The following is a 24,806-nucleotide window of genomic DNA, read 5'->3' on the forward strand; positions in this document are numbered from 1 at the left end:
AAATATGTTTTTAGTAAGAAAAAGGACAAGAAAGTGGGAGAATCCAGCATCTTTTCAGAGGCGGACGAAGACCCGAAGAAGGACGATATCGTGTACGAATCCGAAAAGGAAGAAAGCGAATTTGGAGAAGGAAGCGACATAGAGGGCGAACTAACTAACAACATGGCTAACATCGATGAAGTTCCCATGGGTGAATGGAAGAAAAGGATGCGTGACGACACCGTCCGGGACTCGTGCAACCCGCGATTCCCGCAACTGCCACCTTTAAACTTAAAGGCCACATACTTGCTCAACTTAAGGAGATTCCATTCTACGGGAAGGATCATGAAGACGCATACAAGCATCTTGACGAGGTCAATGACATAGCCGACTACTTCAATGTCCCTAATATGGCTCGCAACATTGTCTTGCTTCGTATGTTACCTGTCACATTCATGGGATCCGTGAAAGATTGGCTGAAATCACTCCCTCCTGGATCCATCACTACTTGGACTAAAATGAGAGAAGAATTTATAGACCAATTTTTCCCTCCCTCAAAAATAGCCAAGTTTAAGAAGGCCATAACAAACTTTGAGCAACAAGCTGGAGAGTCACTATATGAGGCGTGGGAAAGGTACAAATGCTTACTAAGGAATTGCCCACATCATGATCTAAACAGCCAACAACAAGTCTCCATTTTCTATGATGGATTAAATGTGACAACTAGGCAACTCCTTGATTCGCAAGGACCACTCACAAAGAAAGCACCCCCGGTGATAAAGCCCCTAATTGAAGAATTCTCTAAGCACTCTACAGAATATCACAACCCAAGGAATGACTTAACTCATGGGGCGGTGAATTCTATTACCGATGACATGGCGGCAATGATGGCAAAATTGGAAAGTATGGACCGAAGAATGACTAAGATGGACCAATCCATACATGCCATTAGAGTGGCATGTGAAAATTCTAGAGAGCCCCACCTTACTAAAGATTGTGACCTTGATGAAAACGGGAACCGGAAAGTGCAAGTGTGCTATTCAAGTGGTGATAGGTATGATGACAATTGGTGAAAACCCAAGAAAGAATGGCTACCATATGAAGAGTATTAAAAGACAAGGGAGGAAAATTTTAAACAAAAAGATAGAGGCTTTTATCAAAAGGAGGAACCGGTGTATGAAAAGAAATCAGATTTGAAAGATATGCTTACAAGATTCGTAGCCGCATCCGAGAAAAGACATAGTGATACCGATGTTGCAATCAAAGATCAACAAAATATGTTGAGAGAACACCAAATTTTGATGAAAGATCAACAAGCTCTACTTATAAATCAGCAAGCATCCATTCTCAACATAGAAAAGCAGCTGGGCCAACTTGCACAACAAGTGAACGAGAGACGACCAGGTCGACTTCCTAGTAATACCGAAAGTAATCCAAAAGGCTCACATATAAATATCTTGACGAATAGGAGTGGGAAGATTATAACTCTTCTTGCCCCTATTCAACAAGAAGATCCTAATTTGGTGCAAGAGGAAGAAGCAGAAAATGAAGAATCACAAATTCCCGATCCGACTCGCCGAGTCGACCTTACGGACTCGATGAGTCCCCCACCTGAACAGAACAGAAACCCTCCTGTGAAGCCATATAAGCCTCCACTGCTATATCCAGCCCGAGCTAGACAAGAAAAGAATGAAGTTGACTACCAGAAGTTTCTGGAACACATAAAGGCTCTTCAAATTAATATGCCATTCATAGAGGCGGTTGCACAAATGCCCAAATACGCAAAATTTCTCAAGGAACTTCTAACTATTAGAAGGAAGATGGAAGAGGTGAAGAAAGTGGTCCTAAACGAGAACTGTTCAGCTGCCATTTTGAACAAACTACCAAAGAAAAAGGGCGATCCGGGAAGCTTAACATTGCCTTGTCAATTCGGAAACTTAGCTAGCATTTATGCACTAGCTGATTCGGGGACAAGTGTAAATCTCATGTCATATTCATTCTTCAACAAACTAGATCTTCCGGAGCCAAGGCCAATTCGAATGGCAATTCACCTAGCAAATAAAACGGGCACATTCCCAAGAGGACTATGCGAATATTTATTGGTGAAGGTCGATAAGTTCGTGTTTCCCGCGGACTTCATAGTATTAGATATGGAAGTAGACCCTCAAGTCCCAATCATACTTGGAAGACCTTTCCTAAACACCGCAAGTGCCATAGTTGACATGTGAGATTCTAAACTTACTCTTCGGGTGGGAGACGAATCAGTCACTTTTGGGGTTGCTCAAGCCATGAAGCATTCAAGGAATAGCGATGACACGGCATTTTCGGTTGATATGTTGGAAGAGTTAATAGAGAAATGGAATGAAGATGAACCAAACAAGTACACCATCATCCGTGAAGAAGAATTTGATGCTGAAAGAGACCTACTGGAAATAGAGAGATTGCTCGAGGAAGCTGAATATAATGATCTAATCAAAAGTACAGAATACCCGACTCGCCGATTAGCCTCGATTGACTCGACGAGTCCATTCGAAGAAGCCCAATCAGTACCGAATTTTACCCAGGACTCGACGAGTCCCCTCATTGGACTCGGCGTGTTCAACATTCAGAACACGAAAGTTGAGCTTAAATCACTACCAGATCACTTGGAATACGCATTTCTTGAAGATGGCCAAAAAAAACCTGTAATTATAGCTACTGATTTGGCCAAACATGAGAAAGAAAGTCTTGTGGGTGTACTAAGGAAGAGGCAAGGTGCTATAGCATGGAAAATAACTGACATAAAAGGAATTAGCCCAGCTTATTGTTCTCACAAGATCAACTTAGAAGATGGAGCTAAAGCTGTAGTACAACGCCAACGAAGACTTAACCCGAACATGCAAGAAGTTATGAAAAATGAGGTAGTTAAACTACTAGATGCCGGAATCATTTACTCAATCTCCGGTAGCCCATGGGTGAGTCCGGTGCAAGTGGTACCAAAGAAAGGAGGAATGACGGTGGTGGCTAATGAAAATAACGAGTTAATTTCAACAAGAACAGTAACCGGGTGGCGTGTTTGCATTGACTATAGAAAATTAAATGATGCCACATGCAAGGATCACTTTCCATTGCCATTCATAGATCAAATGCTCGAAAGGCTCTCCGGTCATCTATATTATTGTTTTCTCGATGGCTTTTCGGGATATTATCAAATTCCAATCGACCCACAAGACCAAGAGAAGACCACTTTTACGTGCCCGAGTGGAACATTCACATATAGACGCATGTGTTTTGGGTTATGCAATGCACCAACTACTTTCCAAAGGTGCATGATGGCCATTTTCCACGATATGATTGAGAATTTTATGAAGGTTTTTATGGATGATTTCTCAGTGTTCGGGTCATCTTTTGACGATTGCTTATCTAATTTGGACTTGATGCTAGCTAGATGTGAGAAGACAAACCTTGTCCTTAATTGGGAAAAGTGCCATTTCATGGTGAAGGAATGAATTGTATTGGGTCACAAAGTTTCAAAGAATGGGATAGAAGTGGATAGAGCAAAAGTGGACACAATAGCTAAGTTACCCCCTCCAACAAACGTAAAAGGGGTAAGGAGTTTTCTTGGCCATGCGGGATTTTATCGTCGCTTCATTAAAGACTTCTCAAAGATCACTAGGCCCTTGACTCAACTACTTTTGAAGGATGCTCCATTCAATTTCTCTAGAGAATGTCATGAAGTATTTCTTGTGTTGAAGGAAAGATTGACCACTACTCCTATCATGATAGCACCAAATTGGGACCTTCCTTTCGAGATAATGTGTGATGCTAGTGATTATGTTGTGGGAGTTGTTTTAGGGCAAAGGGTTGATAAACATTTTCAACCTATCTACTATGCAAGCAAGACTTTGAACCCAACTCAAGAGAACTACACTACTACCGAGAAGGAGTTGCTAGCAGTGGTATATGCATTTGACAAGTTCCGGCCATACTTAGTCTTATCCAAGACGATAGTTTTTTCCGACCATTCTGCCCTAAAGTACCTTTTTGCTAAACAAGATGCTAAACCCCGATTGATACGTTGGGTCTTACTTTTACAAGAGTTTGGTATTGAAATAAAAGATAAAAAGGGAATGGAAAACGTAGCTGCCGACCATTTGTTAAGACTAGAGAACCCGCTCTTGGAGGAGTTGGAAGAAGACAAAATTGGACATGATTTTCCCGATGAGTATCTTTTAGTAATAGCAGGGGAGGTGCCATGGTTTGCGGATATAGCTAATTACTTAGCTATTGAATATATCCCAAAAGATTTAACTCACCAACAAAAGAAGAAATTCTTTTCAGAAATCAAATACTACTTTTGGGATGAGCCATACCTTTTCCGAAGCTGCGCAGACGGAATGATACGAAGATGTGTGTTCGGGAAAGAAAGTCGGGAAATCTTGGAAAACTGCCATAGCGGGCCCGCCGGGGGACATCATGGAGCACATTACACGGCTAAGAAGGTTTTTGATATCGTGTTTTATTGGCCTACAATTTTCAAAGATGCGGTTCAATATGTCAAAGAATGTGATTCGTGCCAACGAGCAGGGAACATATCATCCCGAAATGAAATTCTCCAACATCGTATTCAAGTATGTGAGGTATTTCATGTGTGGGGGATTGACTTTATGGGACCTTTCCCAATGTCAAAAGGGAATGAATACATATTGGTGGCAGTCGACTACGTATCGAAATGGGCGGAGGCACAAGCATTGCCAACTAATGACGCTCGAGTGGTCGTGCGGTTTCTTAAGAAGTTATTCTCAAGGTTCGGAGTCTCTAAAGCTCTAATTAGTGACCGAGGCACTCACTTTGCAAATGATCAATTAGCCAAAGTGTTGAAAAGATATGGGGTACATCATAGGTTCTCGACATCTTATCATCCACAAACGAGTAGCCAAACTGAAGTGACGAATCGAACATTGAAAAGGATTTTTGAGAGATCGGTTGGAGTAAATCAGAAGGAGTGGTCGGATAAACTTGATGATGCACTTTGGGCCTTTCGAACGGCTTTCAAAATGCTTATTGGTACTACACCATATAGGCTAGTTTATGGAAAGAATTGTCACTTACCGGTTGAAATAGAGCATAAAGCTTTTTGGGCCTTAAAGATGTGCAAATTTAAGTTGGCTGAACTTCGCACCAACCGGCTAATACAAATGAATGCCCTTGAAGAGCTTAGAAATGAGGCCTACACTAGTTCCTTAATATACAAAGAGAAGACCAAGAATTGGCATGACAAAAGATTAAAGGGTAATAAGGACTTTCATGAAGCAAGTTTTTCCACATGGAGCTATTGAGCTTATATCAAAAGATGAAATTCCTTTTAAGGTTAATGGTCATCGAGTGAAGAGGTATGAAGAAGGAATCCCAAAAGATGATGGACTTGAAGAAGGGCTGCTTCTGGGAGGAACTACAGACTCTTAAAACGGGACAGAGTCCAGCTAATGACTCCTTAAAAAGAAGCGCTTCCGGGAGGAAACCCGAGTTTAGAGTTTGCTTTCTTTTACTTTTCTCTTTCCTTTTGTGTTTGTTTCTTTTAGGATTTACTTTTATCAATCTTTTTCTGTGATCAAAATGATTGCTTGAGGGCAAGCAATGTTCAGGTGAGGGGTTGGTGGCATATAATTAAAAAACTCAAATTTTTTTAAAACAGAATGAAAAACTCGTCGAGTCCATATATCTGCTCGGCGAGTCCATTTGGATATTCACGAGAAAACGCGGATTCGTGTATCTGCTCGTCGAGTAGGAATTTCTACTCGGCGAGTACACGTATTTACCCAAAAAAAAAAATTATTTTTCAGATTTTGTAAATAAGGGGTTTTAACCCTAATTGGTAAATTACAACTTTTTACGCAACCACCAGCCGCTCGTCGAGCATCTTCTCCCTTCAAGCCTTCATCTCAATTTCTTGCTAGTTCTTGCATCTTCAACCAAAAAGGTAATGTTTTTCCCACTTAATCTTGTTAAAGTTCATGTCTTGGGTAGATTTGTGGCTGTAATCCATGAAAAATCCAATTTTGGGGTTTACTCCAATCCTAGGGTTTTGATCTTTAGGACAAATTAGGTTGTTTTAGACGAAATTTCTTTCTATTTTATGCTTAATAGACATACCAAGACAAACCCCTGAACTAATTTGTGTGTTTGGATGATTGATTTCGCCCGAATCAGAATTAAAATACGGACCGAATCGCACAGTTCATCCTGCTCGTGGAGCAGGACTTCTACTCGGCGAGTCCACATTGTAGATGCCCAGTTTTTTTTTACATTTTTAATTTTTCTGTGTTTTGTTGTGGTTTTCTTGGTTTGGTTTTGCAGGAAATATGTCTAGGAGAGCACAAAGTTCAAGGGGAGGCGGCTATGGGGACCTCCCATGGTTAACTTTTCCACGAATAACCTCCAAATCCTCACTTGCTCGTGCGAAAAACAAGCTGGAAACACTCAGAAAAAAAGAAATATATGTCCCCAATGCAATCGACTAGTATTGAATGGTTCAAACCGGGTTGCAGGAAGATTTGACCCCTTATTTGGTCAAGTCTTTCCAAAATGATGGGGTGACAATTGTTTGTGACGACTGGAGTCGATTGTTCAAGATTCAAGAGCCAGTTTATCAGGAACTGTGATGGGAGTTATTTTCTACCATCTCCTTCCGAGGTGGTAGTGATTATTATAATCCAACCATCATCACTTTCTATCTTGCAGGGGAACTGCACCAATGCAGCATCGCGGAGCTCGCATGGAGATTGGGAATTTATGATCAAAATGTGATCATGTTCGAAAACTTTGAAGCATTCCTGGAGCAGTGCCATAAGGACTTGCCTGAAGAGGTGGTTGCATCCACTTGGTGGAACACAATTGCCAACCGGGTTTACATCCCATCGTCTGCTCAAGAGGGGAGTATATGTTCCCCAATTCATCACCTGATTCATCGTCTTATCGCAAGCACTATTAATATGCTAAAGGATGATAATAAGGTTCCCACTTGATATTTTCTATATGTGGAGCATTATCACTCCCGATGTTTTCTGCAATTTGCCATATTGCTTGGCAAAATATTTAGCAGAGGGAGCGGTCAAGGAGCGGATCACTTCAAAAACCAATGGTGGAATGTTTGTCACGAAGCTGGCTAGATCATATGGGATTTTAGACCAAGGGGCAGCACATGCATTGACAATGATCCCTTCTCCTCCATTTAACACCACTTTATATAGGAGGCATGGATCGTTGAAGACTATGGTGGGGGACATTTTCGGATCCCAAATGCAGATGAAGTGTTGATGCCCGAGGAACCGGGAAGGAGGGTAAAGCAAAGAAGGGAACACGTCCGTGAAGACCCACCGGTCATTCCGGTGGCTGTTGAGTTACCAATGGACTGTTACAACGTGGAATTGAGAAGGTACCAGGACGACCTTAGACGAAGCATGAACTACAACAACGAATCATTTGTTTATTTATTTGAACAAATGAATATCGCACCAAGGCCCGAACCCGGATTTCCCTATGTGCCAAGTTGGGAGGAGAGAGTGCAAGCAAGAAGGAACCAAGCTAGTGCAAGTGGAGCAGGAGGAATTGAGGAAGAAGATGAGGATTGAGATCTATCCTTTTTATTTGTTGGGTTGTGTTAAAACAATTTTTATTTGTTTGGTTTTTTTTGTTGGTTTGTTCAATTTTTTAAGTAGGATGTTTATTGTTTATTTTTCCTTTTTATTACTTGTGTTTGTTGATTCCTTTCAGAATTAGGATAAGGGTATGCATGCAAAGGGTCTAGAGAGTGAAAGAGTAGTAGGAAGAATCGAGTCTAGGCAAGAGAGGAAATAAAGTTTTGAGTTGAAATATCGAGTCCGGGTATGAAGATGATTAAAGAGTGTCTAATTATTGAAGAAAAATGAGCATAAGTGTCATTTTGATGTTACTTCAGTACACCAAAAAAACATACTCAAAGCAGAAGGCAAATTTTTCCATACAGCGACGTACTCGCCGAGTGTACATATCGGACTCGACGAGTCGGAGCACAATTTCACGACTTTTGCCAGTTTTGCGCCTCACCTGACTTCCATTTCACCTCTAAAGTTGATGATTTGATGATATTCTCTTGAAGATTAATTCCTGAAGATTTCCGTAAGCTTTTCCTACATTTTTGAGCTTAGCTACACGAGATTTGACACCCAAGGCATGGATGAGTTGTTCCCATGTCTAAAGTCAATTGAAGATGGAGCTTAACATGAAGAAGATCAACCTCGCCACTACTATCCCAGGGGAGTTTGTTCCAATTCCCTCTTTATTTTATTGTTCTTTATAATGCATAGTATGCAATGGGGACATTGCACAAATTAAGTGTGGGGTAGGGGGTTGGTTACATAATTTTAGTTAAATTTTTGAAATTTTTGCATACATCAAAATTGCTAGAATTAATCTAGATAATATTGGTAAAAGCAATTAGGAAATCATGCTAAGTGTTATGTTTGATGATTGCATGAAGACCCAAATGTTTAGTTGAGCCTACATACGTTATAATGCATTTGCGGCCTCCTTTATTCTAGTGAAATCATGGGACAAAAACACAACCTCGCTTAGTTTGAGGGATGCAATATGTTTAGCATCGTGTACCAGAAATGTATCCAGGAAAATTTTTATTTTTAATCAATAAAGGTTGAAGTTGAGCGCCCCTGCTTAAGCATGTAGGTATTGAGTGAAAAAAAAAGTGAGATACATGTTTAAAAAAAAGAGAGGGAATTACAAGAAAAGTTGTAAGAATTTTGGAGCAATCAAAGTGAAGATCAAAAGATTTGAAATTCCGAAAAATCGAAAATGATGAAGATACCAAGAATCATAAGGGTGGTGAATTCATAGAAATAAAGATCAAGTTATCAAATAGTGAAGAATTCCAAAAATAGCTGAATAATGGTATCGAAAAAGTTGTAATTGTCTAGATTATGTATGCTTGGGTTGCTCAACCAAAATTACCTTGAGGCTAGGAGGTTTTCTGCGGATGGATTCGGAGGGATGCATAAAATGAGCATTGTTCAAAAGAAGTGGGCGAGTGTTTATGAGGATTGTGAGTATTTAGAATTGAGGGGGGTCCTTAGGAAAATCTTTAGACACAAATGCATGCGTTGCGGTCTTGGCATAATGGATGGGTTTAATTGGGATTGTCTTATGTAGTATTAGTATGTTAAAATTCAGTTTTGCTTGGGGGCAAGCAAAAGTCAAGTGTGGGGTATTTTGATATGTGCATATTTAGTTATATATTTAGTATAAATTTTTATTATTTATTGGCTAATTATTTGCAATTTATGGTCAAAAGGTGCTTAATTGTGTTTAAATTGTATTTTCAGTCCAAAATATATGCTCGGAAGCAAAAGGATGCAGGAGATGCATTCGGAAGTTCGGGAATTGAAGAAAGAAGAGAAAGAGCCAAAATCATGAAGTACTCGAAGAGTAGGGACGTCTACTCGACGAGTAGGCACGTATGTTCGCGAAGCAATACACAAAGTCCTTGCCGCATACGGATTCTACGAAGGGACTCGGCGAGTCGGTGTGCTACTCGACGAGTAGCCTCTGTTTTCTGAAAACTATAAATAGAGTTTAATTATGAGCCAAAATCCTCAATTCTAAGGAGACTGCTAGAGATCTTAGAAACGTGAGAAGAACCCTAATCCTCAATTCTAAGAAGATTAAGGCAACATAAGTTTACTTTTCCACTTTATCTTTGAATAGAACCATGTTTGGATTGATTGAATTCGTTTTTAGGTTTTTATCTACTGTAATTATGAACTAATTTCGTTAGTTTCTGTTTAGGGTAGATAAGTTTGCTCCTATGTATTAATTTATGTTTGGATTGACTGTTATTTGGTGAATTTTTGTTAAATTAAGTTTCTTAAAGACGCTTATGCATTAACCACAACTATTTTCTGTTAATTGCTAAGTAATTAAGCTGCATGAACATCTCTTAATTGCTTAACTCATGTGATTTATGTGAACACATTGTTATGTGCCTAGGAATAGTGAATGTGAAACTAGGATTAATTAGAAAATAGGTAAATTAATGTGTGAGCTTGTTTGATAAACCATCAACAAGAGGTTAAGTGAATTAGTAATTTAATTAACCATTACAAGGCTTATTTAACCCGGATTAATTAAACTAGGAAATTCATTAGTTTAGTCACTTGATCACTGCTTAAATTAATTTGTTTCCTAAGGATTGGTAACAGCGGATGTGAATCTAATCACTTTAGTCGGTAACCAATAACAATTCATCCATTGCATTGCCATAAAACTTACCATAGGAGTAAACGAATCGAACCTAAACAGAAACCCTTTTGATTATTGAATTTAGTTGATTTTTATTTGTTTTTAGCTGTTAGTTAAGTGTTAGTTAAGTTTCAGTTAAGTTTCTAGTCTTGCAAAACTAGAGAAAACCCCTTCTATGTTACTAATTGTTTTAGATAATTCTAGTAGTTAGATTAATTTTCGATCCCTGAGTTCGATACCCTGCTTGCTAATTTCTACCACCAATTGACAGGTCAACTGCCTTTTGTGTATCAATTTCATAATTAAAAGTAGGATAAAACCAGTGCATTATTTTACACATCAAGTTTTTGGCGCCGTTGTCGGGGAACGGTTCAAAATTTAATTCTAATTTCTAGTGTTATCGATCCTTTGTGTGAGATTTATCTTGCAAAAAGTTACTGCTTTAGTAATTTAGTTATTAGGATAAGTTTTTAGTTTTTCTGTTTTTAGAGTTTTTTGTTTAATTTTTGTTCTGTTTTAGCCTTGAACTCGCCGAGTGTAGTCGAAGCTACTCGACGAGGCCATCGCTGAATACATAGTTTCGTTTTTAGTTTATTTTTGTTCTTTTTACGTGTGTTTCCTGTTCTGTTTGCAGTTCGTTTATGACCAGAAGAGGAGGTACACCTTTGATTCCACCACTTGAAGACCCGTAAGCAACTTTGAGGAAAAACAAAGGCAAAATCGTAGGAGAAACCGCAACATCGAAGAATTCGTCGTTGAAAAATCTCAAATCTGTTTTTATTAAGAAAAAGGACAAGAAAGTGGTAGAATCCAGCATCTTTTCAGAGGCGGCCGAAGACCCGAAGAAGGACGATATCGTGTACGAATCCGAAAAGGAAGAAAGCGAATTTGGAGAAGGAAGCAACATAGAGGGCGAACTAGCTAACAACATGGCTAACATCGATGAAGTTCCCATGGGTGAATGGAATAAAAGGATGCATGACGACATCGACCCGGGACTCGTGCAACCCGTGATTCCCGCAACTGCCACCTTTAAACTTAATGGCCACATACTTGCTCAACTTAAGGAGATTCCATTCTACGGGAAGGATCATGAAGACGCATACAAGCATCTTGACGAGGTCAATGACATAGCCGACTACTTCAATGTCCCTAATGTGGCTTGCGACACTGTCTTGCTTCGTATGCTACCTGTCACATTCAAGGGAGCCGCGAAAGATTGGCTGAAATCACTCCCTCCCAGATCCATCACTACTTGGACTAAAATGAGAGAAGAATTTATAGACCAATTTTGCCCTCCCTCAAAAATAGCCAAGTTGAAGAAGGCCATAGCAAACTTTGAGCAACAAGCTGGAGAGTCACTATATGAGGCGTGGGAAAGGTACAAAGGCTTACTAAGGAATTGCCCACATCATGATCTAAACAGCCAACAAGAAGTCTCCATTTTCTATGATGGATTAAATGTGACAACTAGGCAACTCCTTGATTCGCAAGGACCACTCACAAAGAAAGCACCCCCGTTGATAAAGCCCCTAATTGAAGAATTCTCTAAGCACTCTAGAGAATATCACAACCCAAGGAATGACTTAACTCATGGGGCGGTGAATTCTATTACCGATGACATGGCGGCAATGATGGCAAAATTGGAAAGTATGGACCGAAGAATGACTAAGATGGACCAATCCATACATGCCATTAGAGTGACATGTGAAAATTCTAGAGAGCCCCACCTTACTAAATATTGTGACCTTGATGAAAACGGGAACCGGAAAGTGCAAGTGTGCTATTCAAGTGGTGATAGGTATGATGACAATTGGTGAAAACCCAAGAAAGAATGGCTACCATATGAAGAGTATTAAAAGACAAGGGAGGAAAATTTTAAACAAAAAGATAGAGGCTTTTATCAAAAGGAGGAACCGGTGTATGAAAAGAAATCAGATTTGGAAGATATGCTTACAAGATTCGTAGCCGCATCCGAGAAAAGACATAGTGATACCGATGCTGCAATCAAATATCAACAAAATATGTTGAGAGAACACCAAATTTTGATGAAAGATCAACAAGCTCTGCTTAGAAATCAGCAAGCATCCTTTCTCATATAGAAAAGCAGCTGGGCCAACTTGCACAACAAGTGAACGAGAGACGACCAGGTGGACTTCCTAGTAATACCGAAAGTAATACCTTTCCTGAAAGTAAAAGTTGGTGAGTTCTCCTGTTCGAATACCTTTCCTGAAAGTAAAACTTTCAGGAAAGTAATACCTTTCCTAAAGTAAAACTTTCAGCTGGGTAATAGTAAAACTTCTCCTGTTCGAATACATACCAGCTTTTGAAGTTCCTGAAAACACATGCATGGTGGAATAGCCATGTCAAGTCATTGACTCTTCCAATAGCAAACGCAATGGGCTGGGAAAATCTAAAGGAGATGATGCTGGAAGAGTACTGCCCGAGGGGCGAAGTACAAAAACTAGAGCATGAGCTGTGGAATCTTACCATGGCAGGCTCAGACATAGAAGCTTACACCGATAGATTCAGCGATTTAGCTGCACTATGCTCGGGGATGGTTACCCCGGAGAGCCAGAAAGTAGAGAGATACATTTGGTGACTACCTTCGCCAATTCAAGGAAACGTATTGGTAACAAAACCTCTTACGTTTGACAGTGCCAAATGCCTGGCTCGAACATTGGTGGACTATGGGATCCGCCAAGGCATAATGGAACCTGTTCAGGAGTCAACCAAAGGAGGTAATGATAAACAAAGGTCCGAGAGCAGGAAGAAGAGACAATCAACACAAGAACCCTCCGAGGGACAACAGACTGCTGCATCCTATGCTGCAACGACACCTACCACCTCAGCACCCGGAACTCGTTATGTTGGAACCCTCCCTAAATGTAATAAGTGCAACTTCCATCATACCGGAAGGTGTCGGAATCTGTATTGCAAGAACTACCTCAGAAGGGGACACACCATCTGCTTATGTTGGGCACCGACACGACCAATCTCTCAGGTCCCATTTGAGGAAGTGAGTCGGACCTGCTACGAATGTGGCGAACCAGGACACTACAGGAGAGATTGTCCATTGGCCAGAAACCCTGAAGAGGAAGGAAGAGTGCTAATGATCACTGCATGAGAGTCTACCCTGGAACCACCTGAGAACATCGGTACGTTTCTCAACTAAATCCTAACTAAAATAATTTCTTCCTCGTCTAAACAAAGCACATAGTTTATGTAGAAACTAAATACTCTTTTCTGGTAGGCTATAATGACTTGGTGAAAACAGTAGGGCCATATACAATTAAGAACCAATAGACTTAGAGTGCGTGATTCCGCCTTATTTCCAGTTCCTTGTCTGGTTGTGGATTTAGGGCAGAGTCACTCAGTCGACCATCTTATCCATCTTAATTATATATGACTTGTAGACACCAAGGGATTATAGAGGAACCAGATAGGGATAATAATATCAAGTAACATTCAGGAGAACAATATTTCAGTTAATACACACGTAAGTCAATACAAAACTATTGTAGTAGTAATATCAGGATCAAAACAAAAAGCACCAGAAACATACACCCAGAGGCACCAATGTTCTAACAAAACGTTCCTTCCGAACTAACTTAACACGCAATCCTACGATGTCATCCCGCTTAGTCCGACTGAGTCTACGTTATACCAAACCCACATGTCACCGAGGAGACCCTTTTGCCTTAAACCGACCGAATAACAAAACTCTCGTCACTCATAACGACAAACTAGATGCAAACCTCGAAATTTCATCTCGCTTCAAACCCCGAAAATACTCATGCGAGGAGTATGGTATCTACCCGTAACCTTCCTTAAGCATTCCCTGCAGACCAATTTAGAGACACCACTCGCGCAGCAAGTCAAGTTCAAGCACAGAGGCTAGGGACAGATACGGTTAGCCTATCAATGTTAAATGTATACGCGATGGTGGTATATAATTAAGATTCTACGGACTTAGGATGTGTGCTTCCGCCCTATCTCCTGTTCCTTGTCTGGTTGTGGGCCTGGGGCAGAGCCACCCATCCGACCGTCTTATCAATCTTAATTATATACGACTTGTGTACACGAGACAATGGTAGATGAACCAAGTATGAGTCCTACCATGAACTTTAGGACAAAGGATGCTCAGAACTACGAAAGGACATTCTACCAGTTGGATGAACATGGTTAGGCAAGTCAAACCTACACATCATTTACAGACCAGAACAGCAGATACAACAGTGATGATCCGCTGAAACACCCAGCGAGGATTTGAATTCACTGAAGAACGCGAGGGTTCTATGAATCCCAAGTACCCTACCGATCCTAAAGAAGTGTCTGTCCGATGAGACACTTATGATACCCCTCTATGAGATCGAATTAGACGAGAACTTACACTTCGTGGAGGAACCCGTAGAAACCATGGACAGGGAAGTCAAACAAACAAAACAAAGTCACATGCCGATAGTGAAGGTCCGCTGGAACGCCAAGCGGGGACCTGAATTCACTTGGGAGCGCGAAGATTCAATGAAACAGAAGTATCCTCATCCCTTCCCGAGTCCGTGATTTGTATCCTATGTTTAAATTTCGGAACGGAATTCCCTCTAACGGGGGGATGATGTGACAACCCGGAATCTCTGTCTCTAATTCATCACGATCATTGAAAGTCCGATTCGTCTCTGTTACCTTTTAGCCTTGTTAAGAGTATGTTTGAGATTTTTTGAGCCTAGTGTAATGTATGAATGGATGTTAGGATGAGTTAGCTCGAGATCAGGAGGCTAGATTCGAACCAGAAAATCACTCACAAGGTGTTCACGGCCACAAACCTGTTCACATCCGTGAACCACCTCCTATATATATATGAGTGACCTCATTTTCTTCTCATTTTTCCTCCTCCAAACCGTGAACACATCCATTCTCTCTCAAAAAGCTTCGACCGTGAACCCTCCAAAAGCTACAAAAACGTAAGTGTTTCAACCTTAAACTTGTTTTACTTGAAAGACTACTAGATCCTAGCCTTAATTTTTCACGTTTCATCACCATCTTCATGTTCTTGAAGAGCTCACGGCCGTGAACCCTTCATAGATTCATAAGGGTCATGAACCCTTCATAGATTCATAAGGGTCGTGAACACCTCATGAGGCCGTGAACTCTATACGGCCGCAAACCCATCCATGGGTGGCCGTAAACTCCATCCAAGCTTCCATTTGTGAGCCTAACACTTCATTTCAAGTGTTTCCTACATCCTAAGGGTGTTTCCTATGATAATTAGTGGTTTTAGACACTAATTATAGGTCTATACATGTTTATATGTGATTAATAGGACCGTACTGTGCTCGGGACTTCACTTAGCATACCAAACATCCTATCTTGGTCATTCATTCGAGTCATTCACAATCAGGTGAGTTCATACCCCTATATTTTCCGAGTTTTTAATGTTTTCAGGGGAGGAATACAAGTAAAAGCACAAGAAATCTTGTGTTTAAAAATATAATTTGGTTTATTATATTTACCTATCATTAGCACACATGGAACATAGAACTTACTAAACATGGTAAACATCGTTACTACAAGACTTGAAATCAGTTTTACAAAACATGTTAGGATACAAACATTGCAAACACACTCTTCAGAACAAAGGAAACAAACTTATGAATTACGAAATAATAGATACTATTTTGTAAGGATTCATATTAATAACAAAAAGGGTTTTCATAGTATTATTCGTGGATTCGTTGAGAGATCTACAGTGTGAGATACGACTTCTTAGGAACTAGAGTCTCCTGGAAGGAGAGCGTGAGTTTGTGTATAGATCTATACGGGACTGACAATCCCACACCCTGACTATTAGCTACAGTCAAGCGGGGGTGACAAATGACTGTTCAGTTTTCGACGTCCGAAGTACGTCATATTGGTATTCGTCCATCAGTATGGTTATAAGAACTCATAGGGGAAACAACGACTCGTTCACGTAATAATGTACTTAACAAACAGTGAACAGGGGTAGTAGCTATGTGATAACTTAGTATGTACATTAGGGTAATATGAAATTAACTTCCGACATGCAGTGGGATGTGTGATCTCCGCCTCATTTCCTGTTCCTTGTTTGGTTGTGGGCTTAGGGCAGAATCACCCAATCGACTGTCTGTTCGATCTAGATTTCTATAACTCGTATGTACTAAGTGATCACAAGAGGGTATTAACAACACTTTCAGTATACAGAACAACACGTTTTCAACTAGTTTTGTTTATTTAATAAGACTACTATACATTACTGGTGGTAGCCAGGGTTTTCATACAAGGGTTTTCATATGAAGGTTCTCATACAAAGGTTTTCATACAAGGGTTTTCATACAAGGGTTCTCATACAAAGGTTTCCATACAAAGGTTTTCATACAGAACATACTATACATACTGGTGGTAGCCAGGGTTTTCAAACAGAACGTACTATACATACTGGTGGTAGCTAGGGTTTTCAAACAAAACATACTATACATACTAGTGGTAGCCAGGGTTTCCAAACAGAACATACTATACATACTGGTGGTAGCCAGGGTTTTCAAACAGAACGTACTATACATTACTGGTGGTAACCATGGTTTTCAAACAGAACAATGCTTAAACAACATAAGTATGGTAGATACTTGTACTATACGATTTGGAACATATAATTCAACAACTTACACTTAGAGAAAATATCGGATTTTCTAGGATAAACATCAGTACTTTACAAACAAATGGTTCATTATTCAACTAACGAATATTCATTATTAATTCCATGCCTCCTTAGTTTATGCATCCGGGTTACGTAGGAAGAATATCCGATAGACTGTGGAATGAGTGGTTTCCGCCTCATTCCCTGTTCCTTGTTTGGTTGTGGGTTTAGGGCAGATCCACACAATTAACTGTCTATCTGATATTGGTTTATACGTAACTAGTATGAACTAAGTAGTCATAGAAGAAATGGGTTAATCATGCTTATCATCAGAAAATATTGGATTTTCTTGAGCAACAATATCAACAGATATCAAAGGACCAATACAGTTAACTTTGTAAGTATCTAGTGAATACTTCAGGATTGTGTACATGAGGATCCGACAACCAGTGGAATGTGTGGCCTCCGCTTCTTTTCCTGTTCCTTGTTTGGTTGTGGGCTTGGGGCGGAACCACACAATCGATTTTTTGTTCGATCTGGATTGTATATGATTTGTATACACTAAGTACTCGCAGGAAGAACTACTAAGAATCATTTTTACTTAACATTCACTACATCAGAAAATATAAGGTTTTCTGGAAAAACATAACGTACTTTTCGAAAGAACAAATAATAGTTTTCCAAAACAAAATGCTTATGAACTCACCAGCTTTATGCTGATACTCTTTCAAAACCTACTTGTATTCTCAGGACATTAGTAGACAGGTATACGCAACGGGTTCAAGAAGATATAGCATAGTAGCTTCGAGTATTTACTTGTTATTTACTTTTGGAGTCAATCGTGTATGATTCAAATATAATGTAAACATTATACTATTAATACAATGGTTGTTGTTGCTTTGATTACTATTATTCAATTGTTGTGATACTATACATGACGTCCTCCGCCCCCGAACGTTTCCGCCGTTTCGGTTTGCGGGTGTGACACGTATCCTCACTTAAAGTCGGCTATTTTCTCTTGTCCTTTTTCTCAATTATCACATGGTACTCGACTTATAGCGCATTTCAAAGCTACGAGTGTATCACTAATTTACACAAATGTAAACTTGAAACCCATCAAGAGTTTCAAATATTGGGTATCAACTAAGTACCTCACAGGTCATCTATGGTAAATCACATTTCAAATGCTATCACTCATTTCTCAATGGTTTTACTAGTTCATATAATACTCAAATTAATCTTAATATTCTCTACAATACTCATAATGTTGTTAATCTACTCGAATATCTATAACTCAAATTATTTACTCAAATTATTAACTGATCGTTCTCCAGACCCTTTCCACACTAAATTAGGAATTGGTTTATCTCGTAAGTTTACAATTTCTCAAATCAATTTCTATGATTTCGATAGACATTATATTTGTAGTTATTAGGTGTATAGATCATGATTGTACATAATGTCAAATTCGATAGATAGTCGAATAGTTGACTCTACCCTAAGCCCATAACCAAACAAAGGATAGGAAATAAGGCTGCATCATGAATTCTCAGGCTATTAAATCCTAGTATAGTTAATCTACTTAGATGCTCATAAATTACTTAGACTGATTACTCTTAGTTATTTAAATTAATTACCTAAACTGTTCAAATAAGTTACTTAGATCAATTATTCTGCTCAGTCACTTTGATTAATAAATCTAATCAATTTCTCAATTTCATTAAGTCAATTTCTCAATTCAATATTATTCGCTCAGATCATTCACTCGAAATCATCGATCACTTCAATCAATTTCTCATATTGGGATTAAGCCTTGTCACCTCTTAGAGACTCAATCAAGAATATCGTCTTCATGAATAAAATCAATCACCTCTCATGGGTCTAAACATGTAAGTCTCAATCAACTACATGAAATGATCTAATCGCCTCTCATAGATCAATCATGTAAGTCTATCAGTCGACTACATGAAATAATCATGTAAGTTAATGATCTCAATCAAAATTCTCACCTATTTCGATCTTTTACACAATTAGATCCAATCACCTCTCATGGATCCATTATGTAAATCTCATGACCTTAATCCAATGTTCTCATTATAGTTTCTCACATTATCTTTACTTAAAAGTTATATCACAATTAGAATTCATAGAATCATATTATATACACTCTTGGCATTTATTTTCTTAAAATTACTCAATTTGTATCTATATGGACTCTAACTCATTTTCCAATAAGCACTGCATCGTAACGAGGTTCTCATCGTGTCGTAGTCTCCTTTTCTCGCTCTTCGTTATCACGCCATGATATTATCTTCACTATGTCGTAGTCCATCATCCTAAATATTCATATAAGAATCTACTTTTGTTCACGTCGTGGAAAAAATCTCGTCGCATCATGGCTACCTTAATTACATTACCTTTATGTACTCATCCTTATAACCATGTTGTGGTTTGGTCCCAACCACGTTATGATAATCAAGTTGTCACATCGTGATCTTATTTTTTCATGTCGTCATATCCATAATTCAATATAACATCCTACTTTAAAGTCACCTCGTGGTCACTCTCGCTTCACGTTGTGATTAGAAGAGTACATTGCTATTTTATCAATATAACTTAATCGAGTATCTTGGATCACTATGACGTATATCATCGGTCACCACACTATGTATTCCACTGTGGATCTTGAGATCGTGCTCCGCAACCGCTTTCCGCAATGCTCCACGACATTATTTGTAGAGGATAATATATTTATATTTAATTAGTTATTTCAAAATTCCTTAGGTATCAATTTATTTATCTAACTTATGCTCATCAGATCATATCAATTATCATCTCTAAATATCAATTAATTTATCCAACTGAGAATCATAAAATCTGGTCAGACATCATCTTCACTCTATGGTTTAAGATTAGGAATATACTTTAAGAACCTACTTCACTTAAACCACGACTTTGATACCAATTTATAACACCTAGGATTTCATACCAAGTACGCCCCAAAAAATTCATTTCTCATTTTAAAATTTACAAAAATTTTGGTGTATGTTAGCATTCTGGAATACAAGTAGTTATCACAAGGATCATACTGGCCTCAAGTACTAGATAGAGCCGCGCGTCACTAATAATATATCTGCAAAATAAATCATTATAATAGCATAAGCTTCACGTCTTAATGAATAACAACTACTAAACAGAATCAAAAAACTTATATAAATCACATATATCACAAATCAAATACAAGCATTTACGCAGGAATGATCTAACTTTGAAGATGATCCATTTCTCAGTTATATTCTATCTTATCAAAAATATATCTATCATTTATAAGTAAACTTTCAATTAATAACCATATCTCAATCAAGATCAGTCTTTCAATCAGATATTAATCTCTCAGAAGACACCAGCAAAACCAATCTCTCAGGTCCCCGACATTGGAGTAAGCCCGGCTTGTTACAAGTGTGGTGAAACTGGACACTTCAATAGAGATTATCCAAAGTCAAGGAATGATGGTGACGATGGAAGGATACTTACGATCACTGCAGGAGAGACTCTCCTGGAACCGTCTGTGAATAATGGTACGTTTTCCTAACAACAATGTTTAGGCGCTTAATGTTTACTAAAAATTGGTGTCAATTAAAGTTTATCGACCATAGATCTCGAAACGCGACCATCATAGTCATAAATTGCCCCCTCACCCGAATGAATCACACCATTCATATAAAAACTAAGGACTCTTATAGGTGATCTATGGTGGCTGGTGTAAACATTTGGGTTGTATATAATTAAGATTCTACAGATTTAGAATGTGTGATTCCGCCTTAATTCATGTTCCTTGTTTGGTTGTGGACTTGGGGCAGAGTCACTCATTCGACTCTCTCTTCAATCTTAATTATATACGATTAATTTACACCAAACGATTATAGAGAGACCAAGTAGGGATCATACTACGAAAATTTCATCACTAATTATCAAAGCACTCGTACTGCTAGTACTCGCTAATTCCGGTACAAAAATATCCGCCGTAGTAATAACAAGGATAAAACTATATAAACAGAATACACTATCATTCTAAACAATCATCCCTTCCAAATCGACTTAACATCTGTTACAGTAAGAAGTTCCAATGTCATCGTTTGACATGATTTGGCTTAATCCTCACCATACCAATTTCATGTGCTACGAAGAGACCCTTTGTCCTAACCGGCCGATTAACGAAACCCTTTTTAATCTATAACGACAAACCTCTGAATCGTCCCTTGCATCTAGACTCATAAGTACCTATGTAAGGGGTGTCACGCTCCTTCCTAGCCACAAGGGAAATAGGAAACAAGAAGCATAGTACATCAAGGGTATCCCAGAGGTTTATAACCTTCCCGAGGTATTCCCAAAAGTCCTTTCGGAAACACCACCCATGTGCCAAGTTGATTTCGGAATCGTCTCGACTCTTGGAGCCATTCCCGTAGCCAAATCCCCAATACCACTTAGCACCGACACAAAAACATAAATTCTCCGGTCAATGGAACGACCTAATAAGTAAGGAAATTATCAGACCAAGCCTCTAACCTCAGAGAACAAGGGAAAGTTGTCCATAGGACCATTGACTATCAAGAGTCAAACAAACCCATCATAAAGGATCAATATCCCATATTCCCAATCAAGGACCAATTCGACCAACTTCAAGGAACTAGCAAAGGTCGACATACCACTTGCTCGGAATTCCGTAGGAAGAAACTCCTAAGACAACCTAAGACTCATAAGGCCAGCTACACCACACACAACTTTAACCTTAGTAATAATAGTGCTTGTCTTAAGGTTTAGAGACACTACCTCTAGGGCAAAGAAGTACACAAACTTCATTAGACCATTCGAGATCCTTGCCAGGATCGACCCGGTGATTCACAAACTTCGGTTGCCACAGGAACTCAGCGTCATACATTCCCCATTCCACACATCCAACCCTAAGAAGTGTTTTCTCGCCGAAACTCTTGTAGTCCCACTCGACGAGATCAAGGTAAACGAGAACCTACACCCCTAAGAAGAACATGTGGGAATAATGGGCAGGGAGGTGAAACGAACAAAACAAAGTTGCATCCCTACTGTGAAGGTTCGATGGAGTGCCAAACGAGGACCTGAATTCACCTAGGAACGCGAAGACTAGATGAAGAAAAAGTATCCACATCTCTTCCCTAGTTCTTGACGGCCTACCTAGAACAAATTTCGGGACGAAATTCCTTTTAACGGGGGGATGATTTGACAACTAGAAAATATCAGGTCAAACCAAGTCTAAGGGATCTTGTATATAAGTGTATATGCAATGTTTAACTTTGGTACAGTGATGTTTTATAATATACACTTGAAGCTCATGTTACATTAAGCCTTAAACGATCAACGCAAATCAAACAAGAATCAAATGGTGTTAACATAAGAACTTGTATTAATGCCATAATCTTGAATACTCGAATTTTAAGGCCATCACTTTTGAGTTTTCTATCAACTAAAATCGAAAACATAACCATGGGAATCATTCAAGACCGAAATCACTTCACATGGGCCATCCCTTGGCTGTAAACACCCTTAATGGACCATAGTTTGGCCGTAAAAACCATCCTAGAACCGTTAGGACTGAAATCCCTAAGGGATGGGGTGATTTCGGTCACACTAGGGTATTTCCAAGAGGGTTTGCGGTCATGAATGAGGATAAGACAAAAATAGTTGACTTTACGATGTGATTTCACCCCCATTTCCAATATAATCACAGTAACCCACGTGAATATCCAACAAATATCAATGCTTTAACCTCCATACTTCCAAGCAAATATCTTATCATCACTTTCTTTTATTAAGCACGAAAAACCACTCCCTCACATATCACAACCCATTTCACCTATTGTAAAACATTAATTTCTCTCAAGAGGTCAAGCTTCAAGCTTAAGAGAGGCTTAATTCTTCAAGCACTTTCCTAGAGTATTTGGTAAGCATATTTGTGTATCTTAAGTGTTTTGTGCATTCTTAAGTTAAAATAATCATGCTTACACACATCTTCGTGTGTTAGTTTTCCTAGAACACCAACTCTTCCAATAAGTTCTTCAAGCTCTTACCAAGAAGTTAGGCTCGAAAATCACCACCTTCTTCCTTCAAATCATCCACCAAACCAAACCAAGGTGAGTTCATACCCCCATATTTTCAAGCTTTTTCAATGTTTTAGGGGGGGGGAATACAAGTAAAACTTTGTTTATCCCACAAGTAATTACATGTTTTTCATCCTTATGCTAAAGATAAAATATTATTTGCGCAGGTTATGGTTTATACTAGTTTTGGTATAAATATTTGTGATATACATATTGTTAAAACAAACATAATCTATGTTATAAAATCATAAGAAAATTTATGGTTGTAAAACTACATGGGTTTGGACACTTTTACTAAAACTGAGCTCTTCTAACAAAAATTGTTACATTACAGTCATTTACAAATTTGGTGAGTTAAAACCCAAAAACATTACATTGTGAATTTCATATTTTGATACTAGATAAGAATACACATACACATTTATATAAAGGATTATATGAATATTTTCAAACAAAACAAGTTAAACTATAAACAGTATATTTTGAGAAGTTACACAACCATACAATCATTTTCAGAGGATACATATAATTACCCAAAAGTATAATATTTAATATTACGAGAAAAAGTGAGTCATAGTTCACGTAAATCTGTTAATGCTCTTGTGAGACGTTCCTTCACCGTACCTACCTAGCGTACACTTTAAGTCTTGCATTATAACCAGAGTCTCCTTGAGGGAGAGCGAGACCGTTGTGTATAGATCGATACGGGATTGACAACCCCACACCTCAGTTGTTCGCTACAGTTAGACCAGCAAGTCTACGGTGACAAAAGTCTACCAATTCTGACGCCTGAAGAACGTCGTTCAGGCATATCAGTCATACCAAGCATGGTTATAATAACTCACAGAGGGATTAGCGAAACTACTTGGTTTATAGGAAGCTTATACTTCATTAGTTTTATAAAAAGAAATAAAACTATATACTATTTTCAGTACAACATTCACTTACATCTTGGTCTTAGGGTTTAAGGCTACAATTCACCTTTAAGAAAATATTGGATTTTCTTGTTACATACATTATTACTTTACAAGGAAAAGATACAAAGGAATTACATACAATTACAGTTCATAATAAAGAAAATATAGGATTTTATGGAAACATACATTATTACTTTACAAGGAAAAGATACAAAGGAATTATATACAATTACAGTTCATATTAAAGCAAATATCGGATTTTCTAGAAATATACGAAACCATTTTTCGCAAAACAATTACAAACCATTTTCATACAAAATGCTTATCAACTCACCAACTTAATTGTTGACACTTTTCAAAATGCTTATCAACTCACCAACTTAATTGTTGACACTTTTCATACAAAATGGAGGTACTCAACCCTTCTTGAGGGTCGGCGTCGTCATCCCATGTTTTTCTACTTTTCAGTTATTTGTATTCAACTTTTGAACAAACAGAGTTTTGTAAACAATGTAATACTTGAAATCTCAATGTATGAATGTTTGTGTTGCTATGTTTCATTCATATTAATTTGTTGTGATATTGTACATGAATTAACTCCATCCGCCCCCAGACGTTTCCGCCGTTCTAGTTTGGGGTGTGACATGTCCCATATTTTTAAAGACTTCACCTCAATGTTTTAGGTCATTTTGCAGCCTCGATCATATCAAGTGCTCCTTGGGAGCAAACCCTAGTCTACCTTTTCATATATTGACATCCTCCTCTCTCCTCTTTTCTATTTGGCTTTTAAGTATGGTATTCTTCAAAGACTTGGCTTTGAAGCTTTAAACTAAATAGATCAGCCCTCATTCATCTTTT

The 24,806-nt window shown here is 38.6% G+C and overlaps 2 non-coding genes across 2 annotated transcripts; both read right to left on the reverse strand.

Annotated features, from left to right (window-relative positions):
* Nucleotides 1-545: 545 nt before the first annotated feature.
* Nucleotides 546-652, reverse strand: LOC145123164 (small nucleolar RNA R71). The gene has a single exon (XR_013715037.1). It is a non-coding gene; the product is annotated as a small nucleolar RNA R71 (small nucleolar RNA).
* Nucleotides 653-11,561: 10,909 nt separating this feature from the next.
* Nucleotides 11,562-11,668, reverse strand: LOC145123154 (small nucleolar RNA R71). Its single transcript, XR_013715028.1, has one exon. It is a non-coding gene; the product is annotated as a small nucleolar RNA R71 (small nucleolar RNA).
* Between the last annotated feature and the right edge of the window lie 13,138 nt (nt 11,669-24,806).

The sequence above is a fragment of the Lactuca virosa genome, chromosome 6, assembly GCF_052849685.1.
Source record: "Lactuca virosa cultivar CGN04683 chromosome 6, Lactuca_virosa_CGN04683_v6, whole genome shotgun sequence".
Lineage (NCBI taxonomy): Eukaryota > Viridiplantae > Streptophyta > Magnoliopsida > Asterales > Asteraceae > Lactuca > Lactuca virosa.